The following is a 17,451-nucleotide window of genomic DNA, read 5'->3' on the forward strand; positions in this document are numbered from 1 at the left end:
AAGAAGAAGAAACTTGGGAGAGGACAGAAGAAGAAACTTGGGAGAGGACAGAAGAAGAAGAAACTTGGGAGAGGACAGAAGAAAAAAAATTGGGAGAGGACAGAAGAAGAAGAAACTTGGGAGAGGACAGAAGAAGAAGAAACTTGGGAGAGGACAGAAGAAGAAACTTGAGAGAGGACAGAAGAAGAAGAAACTTGGGAGAGGACAGAAGAAGAAACTTGGGGGAGGACAGAAGAAGAAGAAACTTGGGAGAGGACAGAAGAAGAAACTTGGGAGAGGACAGAAGAAGAAGAAACTTGGGGAGGACAGAAGAAGAAGAAACTTGGGAGAGGACAGAAGAGGAAGAAACTTGGGGGAGGACAGAAGAAGAAGAAACTTGGGGGAGGACAGAAGAAGAAGAAACTTGGGAGAGGACAGAAGAATAAGAAACACGGGAGGGGTCAGAAGAAGAAACTTGGGAGATGACAGAAGAAGAAACTTGGGAGATGACAGAAGAAGAAACTTGGGAGAGGACAGAAGAAGAAACTTGGGAGAGGACAGAAGAAGAAACTTGGGAAAGGACAGAAGAAAAAGAAACTTGGGAGAGGACAGAAGAAGAAACTTGGGAGATGACAGAAGAAGAAACTTGGGAAAGGACAGAAGAAAAAGAAACTTGGGAGAGGACAGAAGAAGAAACTTGGGAGAGGACGGAAGAAGAAGAAACTTGGGAGAGGCCAGAAGAGGAAGAAACTTGGGGAAGACAGAAGAGGAAGAAACTTGGGGAAGACAGAAGAGGAAGAAACTTGGGGGAGGACAGAAGAGGAAGAAACTTGGGGAGGACAGAAGAGGAAGAAACTTGGGGAGGACAGAAGAGGAAGAAACTTGGGGAAGACAGAAGAGGAAGAAACTTGGGGGAGGACAGAAGAAGAAGAAACTTGGGAGAGAACAGAAGAAGAAGAAACTTGGGAGAGGACAGAAGAGGAAGAAACTTGGGGAAGACACAAGAGGAAGAAACTTGGGGAGGACAGAAGAGGAAGAAACTTGGGGAGGACAGAAGAGGAAGAAACTTGGGGAGGACAGAAGAGGAAGAAACTTGGGGGAGGACAGAAGAGGAAGAAACTTGGGGAAGACAGAAGAGGAAGAAACTTGGGGAGGACAGAAGAGGAAGAAACTTGGGGAGGACAGAAGAGGAAGAAACTTGGGGGAGGACAGAAGAAGAAGAAACTTGGTTGGACAGAAGAAGAAGAAACTTGGTTGGACAGAAGAAGAAGAAACTTGGGAGACAGAAGAAGAAGAAGAAACTTGGGGGAGGACAGAAGAAGAAGAAACTTGGGGGAGGACAGAAGAAGAAACTTGGGGAGGACAGAAGAGGAAGAAACTTGGGGGAGGACAGAAGAAGAAGAAACTTGGGGGAGGACAGAAGAAGAAGAAACTTGGGAGAGGACAGAAGAAGAAGAAACTTGGGGGAGGAAAGAAGAAGAAGAAACTTGGGGGAGGACAGAAGAGGAAGAAACTTGGGGGAGGACAGAAGAAGAAGAAACTTGGGGGAGGACAGAAGAAGAAGAAACTTGGGAGAGGACAGAAGAAGAAGAAACTTGGGGGAGGACAGAAGAGGAAGAAACTTGGGGGAGGACAGAAGAAGAAGAAACTTGGGGGAGGACAGAAGAAGAAGAAACTTGGGAGAGGACAGAAGAAGAAGAAACTTGGGGGAGGAAAGAAGAAGAAGAAACTTGGGGAGGACAGAAGAAGAAGAAACTTGGGGGAGGACAGAAGAAGAAGAAACTTGGGGGAGGACAGAAGAAGAAGAAACTTGGGGGAGGACAGAAGATGAAGAAACTTGGGGGAGGACAGAAGAAGAAGAAACTTGGGAGAGGACAGAAGAAGAAGAAACTTGGGGGAGGTCAGAAGAAGAAGAAACTTGGGAGAGGACAGAAGAAGAAGAAACTTGGGGGAGGTCAGAAGAAGAAGAAACTTGGGGGAGGACAGAAGAAGAAGAAACTTGGAGGACAGAAAATGAAGAAACTTGGGGGAGGACAGAAGAAGAAGAAACTTGGGAGAGGACAGAAGAAGAAGAAACTTGGGGGAGGTCAGAAGAAGAAGAAACTTGGGGGAGGACAGAAGAAGAAGAAACTTGGAGGACAGAAAATGAAGAAACTTGGGGGAGGACAGAAGAAGAAGAAACTTGGGGGAGGACAGAAGAAGAAGAAACTTGGGGGAGGACAGAAGAGGAAGAAACTTGGGGGAGGACAGAAGAAGAAGAAACTTGGGAGAGGACAGAAGAAGAAGAAACTTGGGGGAGGACAGAAGAAGAAGAAACTTGGGGGAGGACAGAAGAAGAAGAAACTTGGGGGAGGACAGAAGAAGAAGAAACTTGGGGGAGGACAGAAGAAGAAGAAACTTGGGGGAGGACAGAAGAAGAAGAAACTTGGGGGAGGACAGAAGAAGAAGAAACTTGGGGAGGACAGAAGAAGAAGAAACTTGGGGGAGGACAGAAGAAGAAGAAACTTTGGGGAGAACAGAAGAAGAAGAAACTTGGGGGAGGACAGAAGAAGAAGAAACTTGGGGGAGGACAGAAGAAGAAGAAACAATATGAAGTTCAACGATGAGAAATTTCAATTACTCAGATATGGTAAACACGAGGAAATTAAATCTTCATCAGAGTACAAAACAAATTCTGGCCACAAAATAGAGCGAAACACCAACGTCAAAGACCTGGGAGTGATCATGTCGGAGGATCTCACCTTCAAGGACCATAACATTGTATCAATCGCATCTGCTAGAAAAATGACAGGATGGATAATGAGAACCTTCAAAACTAGGGAGGCCAAGCCCATGATGACACTCTTCAGGTCACTTGTTCTATCTAGGCTGGAATATTGCTGCACACTAACAGCACCTTTCAAGGCAGGTGAAATTGCTGACCTAGAAAATGTACAGAGAACCTTCATGGCGCGCATAACAGAGATAAAACACCTCAATTACTGGGAGCGCTTGAGGTTCCTAAACCTGTATTCCCTGGAATGCAGGCGGGAGAGACACATGATTATATACACCTGGAAAATCCTAGAGGGACTAGTACCGAACTTGCACTCGAAAATCACTCACTACGAAAGCAAAAGACTTGGCAGACGATGCAACATCCCCCCAATGAAAAGCAGGGGTGTCACTAGCACGTTAAGATACCATACAATAAGTGTCAGAGGCCCGAGACTGTTCAACTGCCTCCCAGTATACATAAGGGGGATTACCAACAGACCCCTGGCAGTCTTCAAGCTGGCACTGGACAAGCACCTAAAGTCAGTTCCTGACCAGCCGGGCTGTGGCTCGTACGTTGGTTTGCGTGCAGCCAGCAGCAACAGCCTGGTTGATCAGGTTCTGATCCACCAGGAGGCCTGGTCACAGACCGGGCCGCGGGGGCGTTGACCCCCGGAACTCTCTCCAGGTAAACTCCAGGTAAACTGTCTGATACCAGATGAGAGGTACATGTTGTGTCAACACTGATACCAGATGAGAGGTACATGTTGTGTCAACACTGATACCAGATGAGAGGTACATGTTGTGTCAACACTGATACCAGAGGAGAGGTACATGTTGTGTCAACACTGATACCAGAGGAGAGGTACATGTTGTGTCAACACTGATACCAGAGGAGAGGTACATGTTGTGTCAACACTGTCTGATACCAGATGAGAGGTACATGTTGTGTCAACACTGATACCAGATGAGAGGTACATGTTGTGTCAACACTGATACCAGAGGAGAGGTACATGTTGTGTCAACACTGATACCAGAGGAGAGGTACATGTTGTGTCAACACTGATACCAGAGGAGAGGTACATGTTGTGTCAACACTGTCTGATACCAGATGAGAGGTACATGTTGTGTCAACACTGATACCAGAGGAGAGGTACACGTTGTGTCAACACTGATACCAGAGGAGAGGTACATGTTGTGTCAACACTGTCTGATACCAGAGGAGAGGTACACGTTGTGTCAACACTGATACCAGATGAGAGGTACATGTTGTGTCAACACTGATACCAGAGGAGAGGTACATGTTGTGTCATCACTGATACCAGAGGAGAGGTACATGTTGTGTCAACACTGTCTGATACCAGATGAGAGGTACATGTTGTGTCAACACTGATACCAGAGGAGAGGTACACGTTGTGTCAACACTGATACCAGATGAGAGGTACATGTTGTGTCAACACTGATACCAGATGAGAGGTACATGTTGTGTCAACACTGATACCAGAGGAGAGGTACACGTTGTGTCAACACTGATACCAGAGGAGAGGTACATGTTGTGTCAACACTGTCTGATACCAGATGAGAGGTACATGTTGTGTCAACACTGATACCAGAGGAGAGGTACACGTTGTGTCAACACTGATACCAGAGGAGAGGTACATGTTGTGTCAACACTGTCTGATACCAGAGGAGAGGTACACGTTGTGTCAACACTGATACCAGAGGAGAGGTACATGTTGTGTCAACACTGATACCAGAGGAGAGGTACATGTTGTGTCAACACTGATACCAGAGGAGAGGTACATGTTGTGTCAACACTGTCTGATACCAGAGGAGAGGTACATGTTGTGTCAACACTGATACCAGAGGAGAGGTACACGTTGTGTCAACACTGATACCAGAGGAGAGGTACATGTTGTGTCAACACTGTCTGATACCAGATGAGAGGTACATGTTGTGTCAACACTGATACCAGAGGAGAGGTACATGTTGTGTCAACAGTCTCTGATACCAGATGAGAGGTACATGTTGTGTCAACACTGATACCAGAGGAGAGGTACATGTTGTGTCAACACTGTCTGATACCAGATGAGAGGTACATGTTGTGTCAACACTGATACCAGATGAGAGGTACATGTTGTGTCAACACTGTCTGATACCAGATGAGAGGTACATGTTGTGTCAACACTGATACCAGAGGAGAGGTACATGTTGTGTCAACACTGATACCAGAGGAGAGGTACATGTTGTGTCAACAGTCTCTGATACCAGATGAGAGGTACATGTCAACACTGTCTAATACCAGATGAGAGGTACATGTCAACACTGTCTAATTCCAGATGAGAGGTACATGTCAACACTGTCTAATTCCAGATGAGAGGTACATGTCAACACTGTCTAATTCCAGATGAGAGGTACATGTCAACACTGTCTAATACCAGATGGCAGACACATGTTGTGCCAACATAAACAATTCTCAAGTCTTTCTTTTAGATTTTAGTAACTTTAAAATATCCAGCGGAAGGTCATTGACGAAAGGAAGAAACTAGAATACAAACAGAGACTATTGCAAATATGATACAACTAGAATTTGTTTATGTTGATCATATGGAAATCTTGCGAAAATTTCCGATAACAAGTAAAGTTCTGGAAAATGTGCATTTAAAATCATATCCAGATTTGAACGGGTAATTGGTCGACCAATAATGCTCGGTATTATACTCGTCCTAAGATCATTTTCAATGAGTGACGTTTGCAATCTTTGGCCTCCTATACTGTACTGTGTGTGTGTGTGTGTACTCACCTAGTTGTACTCACCTAGTTGAGGTTTCAGGGATCGAATCCTATCTCCTGGCCCCGCCTCTTCACTGGTCGCTACTAGGTCACTCTCCCTGAACCGTGAGCTTTATCATACCTCTGCTTAAAGCTATGCATGGATCCTGCCTCTACTACATCGCTTCCCAAACTATTCCACTTACTGACTATTCTGTGGCTGAAGAAATACTTCCTAATATCCCTGTGATTCATCTGTGTCTTCAACTTCCAAGTGTGTCCCCTTGTTGCCGTGTTCCCTCTCTATAACATCCTGTCTTTGTCCACCTTGTCAATTCCTCTCAGTATTTTGTAAGTCGTTATTATGTATCCCCTATCTCTCCTGTCCTCCAGTGTCGTCAGGTCGATTTCCCTTAACCTCTCCTCGTAGGACCTACCTCTTAGCAAACCTTTGCGCTTTCTCTAGATTCTTTACGTGCTTGGCTAGGTGTGGGTTCCAAACTGGTGCCGCATACTCCAATATGGGCCTAACGTACACGGTGTACAGGGTCCTGAACGATTCCTTATTAATTAAGATGTCCGAATGCTGTTCTGAGTTTCCTAGGCACCTATATGTTGCAGCAGTTATTTGGTTGATGTGCGCTTCAGGAGATGTGCCTGGTGTTATACTCACCCCAAGATCTTTTTCCTTGAGTGAGGTTTATGGTCTCTGGCCCCCCTAAACTGTACTTCGTCTGCGGTCTTCTTTGCCCTTCCCCAATCTTCATGACTTTGCACTTGGTGGGGTTGAACTCCAGGAGCCAATTGCTGGACCAGACCAGATCTGCAACCTGTCTAGATCCCTTTGTAGTTCTGCCTGGTCTTCGACTGAATGAATTCTTCTCATCAACTTCACGTCATCTGCAAACAGGGACACTTCGGAGTCTATTCCTTCCGTCATGTCGTTCACAAATACCAGAAACAGCACTGGTCCTGGGACTGACCCTTGTCGGACCCCGCTGGTCACAGGTGTCCACTCTGACACCTCGCCACATACCATGACTCGCTGCTGTTTTCCTGACAAGTATTCTCTGATCCATTGTAGTGCCTTCCCTGTTATCCCTGCTTGGTCCTCCAGTTTTTGCACTAATCTCTTGTGTGGAACTGTGTCAAACGCCTTCTTACAGTCCAAGAAAATGCAATCCACCCACCCCTCTCTCTCTTGTCTTACTGCTGTCACCATGTCATAGAACTCCAGTAGGTTTGTGACACAGGATTTCCCGTCCCTGAAACCATGTTGGCTGCTGTTGATGAGATCATTCCTTTCTAGGTGTTCCACCATTCTTCTCCTGATAATCTTCTCCATGATTTTGCATACTATACATGTCAGTGACACTGGTCTGTAGTTTAATGCTTCATGTCTGTCTCCTTTTTTAAAGATTGGGACTACATTTGCTGTCTTCCATGCCTCAGGCAATCTCCCTGTTTCGATAGATGTATTGAATATTGTTGTTAGGGGGACACATAGCACCTCTGCTCCCTCTCTCAGGACCCATGGGGAGATGTTATCTGGCCCCATTGCCTTTGAGGTATCTAGCTCACTCAGAAGCCTCTTCACTTCTTCCTCGGTTATGTGTACTGTGTCCAGCACATGGTGGTGTGCCCCACCTCTCCGTCTTTCTGGAGTCCCTTCTGTCTCCTCTGTGAACACTTCACTGAATCTCATGTTGAGTTCCTCACATACTTCACGGTCATTTCTTGTTGTCTCTGAGTAACTCTACTTATGTGTAACTGTCTTATGTGTAACTGTCTTATGTGTAACTGTCTTATGTGTAGCTGTCTTATGTGTAACTGTCTTATGTGTAGCTGTCTTATGTGTAGCTGTCTTATGTGTAGCTGTCTTATGTGTAACTGTCTTATGTGTAACTGTCTTATGTGTAGCTGTCTTATGTGTAACTGTCTTATGTGTAGCTGTCTTATGTGTAACTGTCTTATGTGTAGCTGTCTTATGTGTAACTGTCTTATGTGTAACTGTCTTATGTGTAACTGTCTTATGTGTAACTCTCTTATGTGTAACTGTCTTATGTGTAACTGTCTTATGTGTAACTGTCTAATGTGTAACTGTCTTATGTGTAACTGCACTTAGGTGTAACTGTCTTATGTGTAACTGCACTTAGGTGTAACTGTCTTATGTGTAACTGTCTTATGTGTAACTGTCTTATGTGTAACTGTCTTATGTGTAACTGTCTTATGTGTAACTGTCTTATGTGTAACTGTCTTATGTGTAACTGTCTTATGTGTAACTGTCTTAGGTGTAACTGTCTTATGTGTAACTGTCTTATGTGTAACTGCACTTAGGTGTAACTGTCTTATGTGTAACTGCACTTAGGTGTAACTGTCTTATGTGTAACTGTCTTATGTGTAACTGTCTTATGTGTAACTGTCTTATATGTAACTGCACTTAGGTGTAACTGTCTTATGTGTAACTGTCTTAGGTGTAACTGTCTTATGTGTAACTGTCTTATGTGTAACTGTCTTATGTGTAACTGTCTTATGTGTAACTGCACTTAGGTGTAACTGTCTTATGTGTAACTGTCTTATGTGTAACTGTCTTATGTGTAACTGTCTTATGTGTAACTGTCTTATGTGTAACTGTCTTATGTGTAACTGTCTTATGTGTAACTGTCTTATGTGTAACTGTCTTATGTGTAACTGTCTTATGTGTAACTGTCTTATGTGTAACTGTCTTATGTGTAACTGTCTTGTGTGTAACTGTCTTATGTGTAACTCTCTTATGTGTAACTGTCTTATGTGTAACTGTCTTATGTGTAACTGTCTTATGTGTAACTGTCTTATGTGTAACTGTCTTATGTGTAACTGTCTTATGTGTAACTGTCTTATGTGTAACTGTCTTATGTGTAACTGTCTTATGTGTAACTGCACTTAGGTTTAACTGTCTTATGTGTAACTGTCTTATGTGTAACTGTCTTATGTGTAACTGTCTTATGTGTAACTGTCTTATGTGTAACTGCACTTAGGTTTAACTGTCTTATGTGTAACTGTCTTATGTGTAACTGTCTTATGTGTAACTGTCTTATGTGTAACTGTCTTATGTGTAACTGTCTTATGTGTAACTGCACTTAGGTGTAACTGTCTTATGTGTAACTGTCTTATGTGTAACTGCACTTAGGTGTAACTGTCTTATGTGTAACTGTCTTATGTGTAACTGTCTTATGTGTAACTGTCTTATGTGTAACTGTCTTATGTGTAACTGTCTTATGTGTAACTGCACTTAGGTGTAACTGTCTTATGTGTAACTGTCTTATGTGTAACTGCACTTAGGTGTAACTGTCTTATGTGTAACTGTCTTATGTGTAACTGTCTTATGTGTAACTGACTTATGTGTAACTGTCTTATGTGTAACTGTCTTATGTGTAACTGTCTTATGTGTAACTGTCTTATGTGTAACTGTCTTATGTGTAACTCTCTTATGTGTAACTGTCTTATGTGTAACTGTCTTATGTGTAACTGTCTTATGTGTAACTGTCTTATGTGTAACTGCACTTAGGTGTAACTGTCTTATGTGTAACTGTCTTATGTGTAACTGCACTTAGGTGTAACTGTCTTATGTGTAACTGTCTTATGTGTAACTGTCTTATGTTTACCTGGAGAGAGAGTTCCGGGGGTCAACGCCCCCGCGGCCCGGTCTGAGACCAGGCCTCCTGGTGGATCAGAGCCTGATCAACCAGGCTGTTGCTGCTGGCTGCACGCAAACCAACATACGAGCCACAGCCCGGCTGGTCAGGAACCGACTTGAGGTGCTTGTCCAGTGCCAGCTTGAAGACTGCCAGGGGTCTGTTGGTAATCCCCCTTATGTATGCTGGGAGGCAGTTGAACAGTCTCGGGCCCCTGACACTTATTGTATGGTCTCTTAACGTGCTAGTGACACCCCTGCTTTTTATTGGCGGGATGTTGCATCGTCTGCCAAGTCTTTTGCTTTCGTAGTGAGTGATTTTTGTGTGCAAGTTCGGTACTAGTCCCTCTAGGATTTTCCAGGTGTATATAATCATGTATCTCTCCCGCCTGTGTTCCAGGGAATACAGGTTTAGGAACCTCAAGGGCTCCCAGTAATTGAGGTGTTTTATCTCCGTTATGCGCGCTGTGAAGGTTCTCTGTACATTTTCTAGGTCAGCAATTTCACCTGCCTTGAAAGGTGCTGTTAGTGTGCAGCAATATTCCAGCCTAGATAGAACAAGTGACCTGAAGAGTGTCATCATGGGCTTGGCCTCCCTAGTTTTGAAGGATCTCATTATCCATCCTGTCATTTTTCTAGCAGATGCGATTGATACAATGTTATGGTCCTTGAAGGTGAGATCCTCCGACATGATCACTCCCAGGTCTTTGACGTTGGTGTTTAGCTCTATTTTGTGGCCAGAATTTGTTTTGTACTCTGATGAAGATTTAATTTCCTCGTGTTTACCATATCTGAGTAATTGAAATTTCTCATCCTTGAACTTCATATTGTTTTCTGCAGCCCACTGAAAGATTTGGTTGATGTCCGCCTGGAGCCTTGCAGTGTCTGCAATGGAAGACACTGTCATGCAGATTCGGGTGTCATCTGCAAAGGAAGACACGGTGCTGTGGCTGACATTCTTGTCTATGTCAGATATGAGTATGAGGAACAAGATGGGAGCGAGTACTGTGCCTTGTGGAAGAGAGCTTTTCACCGTAGCTGCCTCGGACTTTATTTACTCTGTTGACTACTACTCTCTGTGTACTGTTAGTGAGGAAATTATAGATCCATCGACCGACTTTTCCTGTTATTCCTTTAGCACGCATTTTGTGCGCTATTACGCCATGGTCACACTTGTCGACGGCTTTTGCAAAGTCTGTATATATTACATCTGCATTCTTTTTGTCTTCTAGTGCATCTAAGACCTTGTCGTAGTGATCCAATAGTTGAGACAGACAGGAGCGACCTGTTCTAAACCCATGTTGTCCAGGGTTGTGTAACTGATGGGTTTCTAGATGGGTGGTGATCTTGCTTCTTAGGACCCCTTCAAAGATTTTTATGATATGGGATGTTAGTGCTATCGGTCTGTAGTTCTTTGCTGTTGCTTTACTGCCCCCTTTGTGGAGTGGGGCTATGTCTGTTGTTTTTAGCAACTGTGGGACGACCCCCGTGTCCATGCTCCCTCTCCATAGGATGGTAAAGGCTCGTGATATGGGCTTCTTGCAGTTCTTGATGAACACGGAGTTCCATGAGTCTGGCCCTGGGGCAGAGTGCATGGGCATGTCATTTATCGCCTGTTCGAAGTCATTTGGCGTCAGGATAACATCGGATAGGCTTGTGTTATCCAAATTCCGTGGCTCTCTCATGAAAAATTCATTTTGATCTTCGGCTCTCAGTCTGGTTAGCGGCTAGCTAAAAACTGAGTCATATTGAGACTTAAGTAGCTCACTCATTTCCTTGCTGTCATCTGTGTAGGACCCATCTTGTTTAAGTAGGGGCCCAATACTGGACGTTGTTTTCGACTTTGATTTGGCATAGGAGAAGAAATACTTTGGGTTTCTTTCGATTTCATTTATGGCTTTTAGTTCTTCCCGCGATTCCTGACTCCCATAAGATTCCTTTAGCTTAAGTTCGATGCTTGCTATTTCTCTGACCAGTGTCTCCCTACGCATTTCAGATATATTGACCTCTTTTAGCCGCTCTGTTATTCTTTTCCGTCGCCTGTAAAGGGAGCGCCTGTCTCTTTCTATTTTACATCTACTCCTCCTTTTTCTTAGATGAATAAGCCTTGTGCATACATCGAGTGCCACCAAGTTAATCTGTTCTAGGCATAAGTTGGGGTCTGTGTTGCTTAGTATATCTTCCCAGCTTATATCGGTTAGGACTTGGTTTACTTGGTCCCACTTTATGTTTTTGTTATTGAAGTTGAATTTGGTGAATGCTCCCTCGTGACTAATCTCATTATGTCTGTCTGGGGCTCCGTGCATACATGTCTGAACCTCAATAATGTGATCTGAGTATATTGTTTTTGATATGGTGACATTTCTTATCAGATCATCATTGTTAGTGAAGATGAGGTCTAGTGTATTCTCCAGTCTAGTAGGCTCTATTATTTGCTGGTTTAAACTGAATTTTGTGCAGAGATTTAAAAGCTCGTGTGAGTGTGAGTTTTCATCAGAGCTGCCTCCTGGTGTTATTACTGCAACAATATTATTTGCTATATTCCTCCATTTTAGGTGCCTTAAGTTGAAATCCCCCAGGAGCAAGATGTTGGGTGCAGGAGCTGGAAGATTTTCCAGACAGTGGTCAATTTTTAACAGCTGTTCCTGGAATTGCTGGGATGTTGCATCCGGAGGATTGTAGACTACCACAATGACTAGGTTTTGGTTCTCGACCTTTACTGCTAAAACTTCCACTACATCAATTGAGGCATTAAGCAGTTCTGTGCAAACAAGTGACTCTGCAATGTACAGGCCAACCCCCCCCCCCCTTTTGCCTGTTCACTCTGTCACATCTGTATAGGTTGTAACATGGGATCCATATTTCGTTGTCCAAGTGATCCTTTATGTGGGTCTCAGTGAAAGCTGCGAACATTGCCTTTGCCTCTGCAAGCAGTCCACAGATGAAAGGTATTTTGTTGTTTGTTGCTGGCTTTAGACCCTGTATATTTGCAAAGAAGAATGTCATCAGACTGGTGGTATTGTTGGTACTGGGGGGGGATTTTTTTTCCGGCATTAGTATCTGTATCTGTTGGTTTGGAGTGGAGGCCATCGACTGTGGTTCCACTCCAGGGATGACTGGATTTGGTGTACGATTTCTGCCATTTCCTGCCAGTTTTTTTTCCTTCCTGGCACTAAAAAACCTCTCCCTCTTGAGTGGCTGTGGCTACCCAGGTTTTCCCATGGTCTGGATATTTTGTATCTCTTTGTCCCCTTTAGATGGTGTGCCTGGTAATTTAAGTTATAGCACAGTCTTTCCTGTACTGAAGAGGTACACATTTCAGGGTGAAAAAGCTTACAGGAAGGGAGTTTGCATTTTCCTGTTGTCATATGGGCACGACATTTTCTAGGGTGGTCATAGTTGCACGTCCCGTCTGTTTTTCCAGATTTCCCATGTCTGCAGATACCAAGTGCATAGTATGTGCACAGGCTTGGTTTCCGTTTGCCTTGGGTTTCTGTGACTGTATTCCTTGTTGGTGCATGTTTACCTTTCTTATTCCTATCCTCCCTAGCACCAACAATGGAGCTCCCACCAGTTGTTTTTGGTAATATATCCTCATTATTGCTAGTGGAGTCCTCTTGTTTGCTATTTCTTGTGGTATTTCTAGTTTGCAATATTGGTTTTATCTTATCTTTGACTACACTTGTTTCCCCACTACGGCTCCTGTCCCCTATGAGGTCATTTATATGTATTCCTTCCTGCGTATAGTTCCCGACTACCTGGACAACATCTCCAGCTTCACCATTTCTGTCTCCCAGGACAGCACCTCCAGCTTCACCATTACTGTCTCCCAGGACAGCACCTCCAGCTTCACCATTACTGTCTCCCAGGACAGCACTATCAGCCCCACATTTACTGACTACCAGGGCATCACCTCCAGCCTTACAGTTTCTGACTACATGGCCAGTATCAAGGGCAGTACCATTCAGCCCAGACTTTTTATGTTCCCATCTGTTGCAGAAAGCTTCCAGGCTTTCTATGAAAGTGTAGTGATACTGGTCCTGTGGGGAGCAGCAGCAGGATAATACTGCACCACCTCTAGGGGCCCTTAACAACAACAACAGTTTGGTGTGTGTCATGGGCACCAACACATGGTGTGTGATTCTCTCCTACTTTATCCATTTATCAGCGATGCAGATTACATGGTGAGTTTAAATATGTGGCCTGTAGTTATAACTTTTCTCTTGACATATGCAAGACATCACCATCCCTGTAGAAGCTATTATTAGATGTACTAGTCATTATATTTTGTTGTTGCAGAAGTACTATGAAGATTCTATGTTCAATAAAGCCTAGAGATAAGGCCTGTGTTTCTATCACAACAATTTATTGAACATAGAATCCTGGGCTACCTGGTGGTGATCCTGCGCTAGACTACATCACAACATGGAGCGTTTACTGAAACCTGAGAGGCTAGACTGTGACCCCAGCTTATCAACGGCTGCTCAGGAATGGAAGCACTGGTTTAAGACTTTCGAAAACTTCTTGGGAGCCCTTCCTAAAGAAGATCTAGATAAACTAAGTCTGCTCATCAATTTTGTGTCACCTAAGATATATGAGGCTATTTCTGAGTGTAATACCTACGAAGATGCTATCAAAACCCTCAAGTCTCAGTATATTAAACCTACAAATGAAATCTTTGCACGCTATCGCCTTGCAACTCGCCGCCAGCAGATTGATGAGTCCTTAGAGGAATACTTTCAAGCACTGAAAATTTTAGGTAAGGACTGTCACTTCCAAGCAGTGACAGCTGCTCAGTATTGTGAAGAGTCCATCAGGGATGCTTTTATCAGTGGCCTGCAATCACCAATAATAAGGCAGCGTTTATTGGAGAATAAAACTCTCGACTTAGCCGCTGCCTTTGACCAGGCAAGAGCTCTAGATTCAGCCCAGAAGAATTCTGAAGTATACAGTACCACTCAGCCTTCTCGAATGGTAAGTGCTGCAATTCCTGACCAAGACTCTTGCAATGAAGTTACTGTGGAACCTGCCTCAGTGACAGCAGCAGCAGGTACGGTGTGTTTATTTTGTGGTTTTTCAAGACATCCACGTCCAAAGTGTCCTGCTCATGAAGCAATGTGCCGTAAATGCCACAAGAAAGGTCACTTTGCTAAAGTATGTCGTGCTAATGCATCAACAAGAGCTAGTGCCTCCACACATTCCAGTGATCATGCGACTCTAGCAACAGTGACTTCTGCGGCTACTCCAAATTCACTGTCAAAGGCAGTTGTGAAAGTATTCATCAAAGGAACAGAAGTAGATGGTCTTATTGATAGTGGCAGCTCAGAGAGTTTCATCAACCTTGACTTAGTTAAACGGCTCTCCTTGACTCTACATCACTCATCAGGTACCGTTTCCATGGCATCAACATCTCTCTCTATTCAGACCTTAGGGTTTTGTAAGGTAAATCTCAGAGTTAATGGAAAGGATTATCAAGATGTACATTTAGCTATTCTGCCACAACTGTGCTCTGATGTTATCCTTGGTCAGGACTTTCAGAAGCTGCATGGTAGTGTCACCTTAACATATGGAGGTGAACTGCCTCCTCTTGTTGTCTGTGGACTTAGCACTTTAAGGGTAGACCCACCAAAGCTGTTTGCAAATCTTACCGCGGATTGCCATCCTATATCAGCTAAGTCACGCCGCTATTCTTATGAGGATCGGATGTTCATTGAGAAAGAAACTCAGAGGCTGCTGAAGGAGGGTATTATAGAACCGAGTGATTCCCCTTGGCGTGCACAGGTTGTTGTTGTTAAAGATGGTTATAGGAAACGGAGACTGGCTATCGATTACTCTGAGACAACCAACAAATTTACACTTCTTGATGGGTACCCTCTACCTCGAATTGACGATACAGTGAACAAAATTGCTCAGTACTACGTGATTAGCACAATTGATCTGCAGAGTGCCTATCATCAAGTCCCTATATGGAATGAAGATAAACCATACACAGCGTTTCAGGCTAGTGATGGCCTGTATCAGTTTACCAGAGTCCCTTTTGGAGTCACCAATGGGGTAGCCTGCTTCCAACGAATTATGGATTCACTCATTCAGGAAGAGCAACTCATGGGAACCTACGCGTATTTAGATAATGTTACCATTTGTGGCAAGACCCAGGAGGAACATGATGCAAACCTTGATAAGTTTTTGGAAGCCGCCAAGAAGAAAAATATCAGTTACAATGAGGAAAAGTGCACTTTTTCAACTAAAAGGCTTAGCATCCTTGGTTATGTAGTGGAAGGAGGTTCAATATTCCCAGACCCTGAACGACTACGACCTCTACGGGAACTTCCAATGCCTCAAGACAAAAAGTCACTCCGAAGAACTCTTGGTCTCTTTGCTTATTACTCACAATGGATCTACAACTATTCAAGTAAAGTCCGCCCATTGAGTGCTACCACATTTCCTGTGACAAAGGAAGCAGAAGCCGCTTTCCATACTCTCAAACAGGACATTGAAAACTCAGTAGTTCAAGCCATTGATGAGTCCCTACCATTCGAAGTGGAAACGGATGCATCTGACATTGCCATTGCTGCAGTCTTATCTCAGGCAGGACGACCAGTAGCCTTCTTTTCGAGAACTTTTCAAGGATCAGAGAAATGTTATGCTGCTGTAGAAAAGGAAGCCCAGGCCATCATAGAAGCAGTTCGCCACTGGAGGCACTATTTAACTGGAAGACATTTCACCATAAGGACTGACCAACGGTCCGTGATGTATATGTTCGACAAGAGGCACAAAAGTAAGATAAAGAATGACAAGATATTACGCTGGAGGATGGAACTATCGTGTTATGACTTTGATATTCTGTACCGACCGGGTCAAGAGAACATCTCACCTGATGCATTCTCTAGGTCCCACTGTGGAGCAGCATGTCATGATTTGCAATCACTCTCAGCTCTCCACAAGGCTTTGTGTCACCCAGGAGTTACACGCCTGTACCATTTTGTCAAATCAAAGAACATGCCCTACTCAGTGGAAGATGTGCGACAAGTGATCAGAGCATGCAGAGTATGTGCAGAGTGCAAGCCAAACTTTCATCAGCCAGAGAAGACTCATCTCATAAAATCCACCCAGCCTTTCGAAAGATTGAATATAGATTTCAAAGGACCTCTACCAAGCACAAATCAGAATAGGTATTTCCTTAACATAGTAGATGAATATTCAAGGTTTCCCTTTGTATTCCCCTGTGCAAATATGGCTGCTTCAACTGTTATTAGTTGTCTTTCACAGTTGTTCTCTATTTTTGGTATGCCAGCTTATATCCATTCAGACAGGGGATCCTCGTTCATGAGTAACGAACTTCAGGAGTTTTTGGCTAGCAAAGGTATTGCCTGCAGCAGAACAACAAGCTACAACCCTCAAGGCAATGGTCAAGTGGAGCGGTTCAATGGTACTATATGGAAGGCAGTTACAATGACATTAAAGTCGCGCAATCTACCTGTTCAACACTGGCAAACTGTCCTACCTGATGCTCTTCACTCTATTAGATCACTGCTGTGCACAGCTACTAATGCAACCCCTCATGAAAGACTCCTCAACTATTCACGTCGTTCCTCTACGGGAGCCTCCGTGCCCACTTGGTTATGTCATCCTGGACCCGTTCTCCTGAAGAGTCACCGTAGGATGAACAAGACGGATCCTTTAGTGGAAGAGGTAGAGCTCCTGCAAGCTAATCCACATTACGCCCACATTCGCTACCAAAATGGTGAAGAGACTACAGTATCTACAAGACATTTAGCCCCAGTTGAAATCCCTATTAGTGTGGAATCTCAAGATACACCAATAGATGTGAAAGATGCTTTGTTTTCTCCTGGAAAGCCCCTTGAGACTACCCCTATGGAAATAGAGGATTCTGCTCCAGCAGTTAATCAAACCCCGCTGGAAAATATCGAACCTGGTGAAGAGGCTCAAGGGCTACGAAGGTCGGGACGTGTACGTCGCCCACCTAACAGTTTGGGAGATTACTGTCTCTGATATTTTAGAAGGGGGAGATTGTAGTGATACTGGTCCTGTGGGGAGCAGCAGCAGGATAATACTGCACCACCTCTAGGGGCCCTTAACAACAACAACAGTTTGGTGTGTGTCATGGGCACCAACACATGGTGTGTGATTCTCTCCTACTTTATCCATTTATCAGCGATGCAGATTACATGGTGAGTTTAAATATGTGGCCTGTAGTTATAACTTTTCTCTTGACATATGCAAGACATCACCATCCCTGTAGAAGCTATTAT

Source organism: Cherax quadricarinatus, chromosome 35 (assembly GCF_038502225.1).
Source record: "Cherax quadricarinatus isolate ZL_2023a chromosome 35, ASM3850222v1, whole genome shotgun sequence".
Lineage (NCBI taxonomy): Eukaryota > Metazoa > Arthropoda > Malacostraca > Decapoda > Parastacidae > Cherax > Cherax quadricarinatus.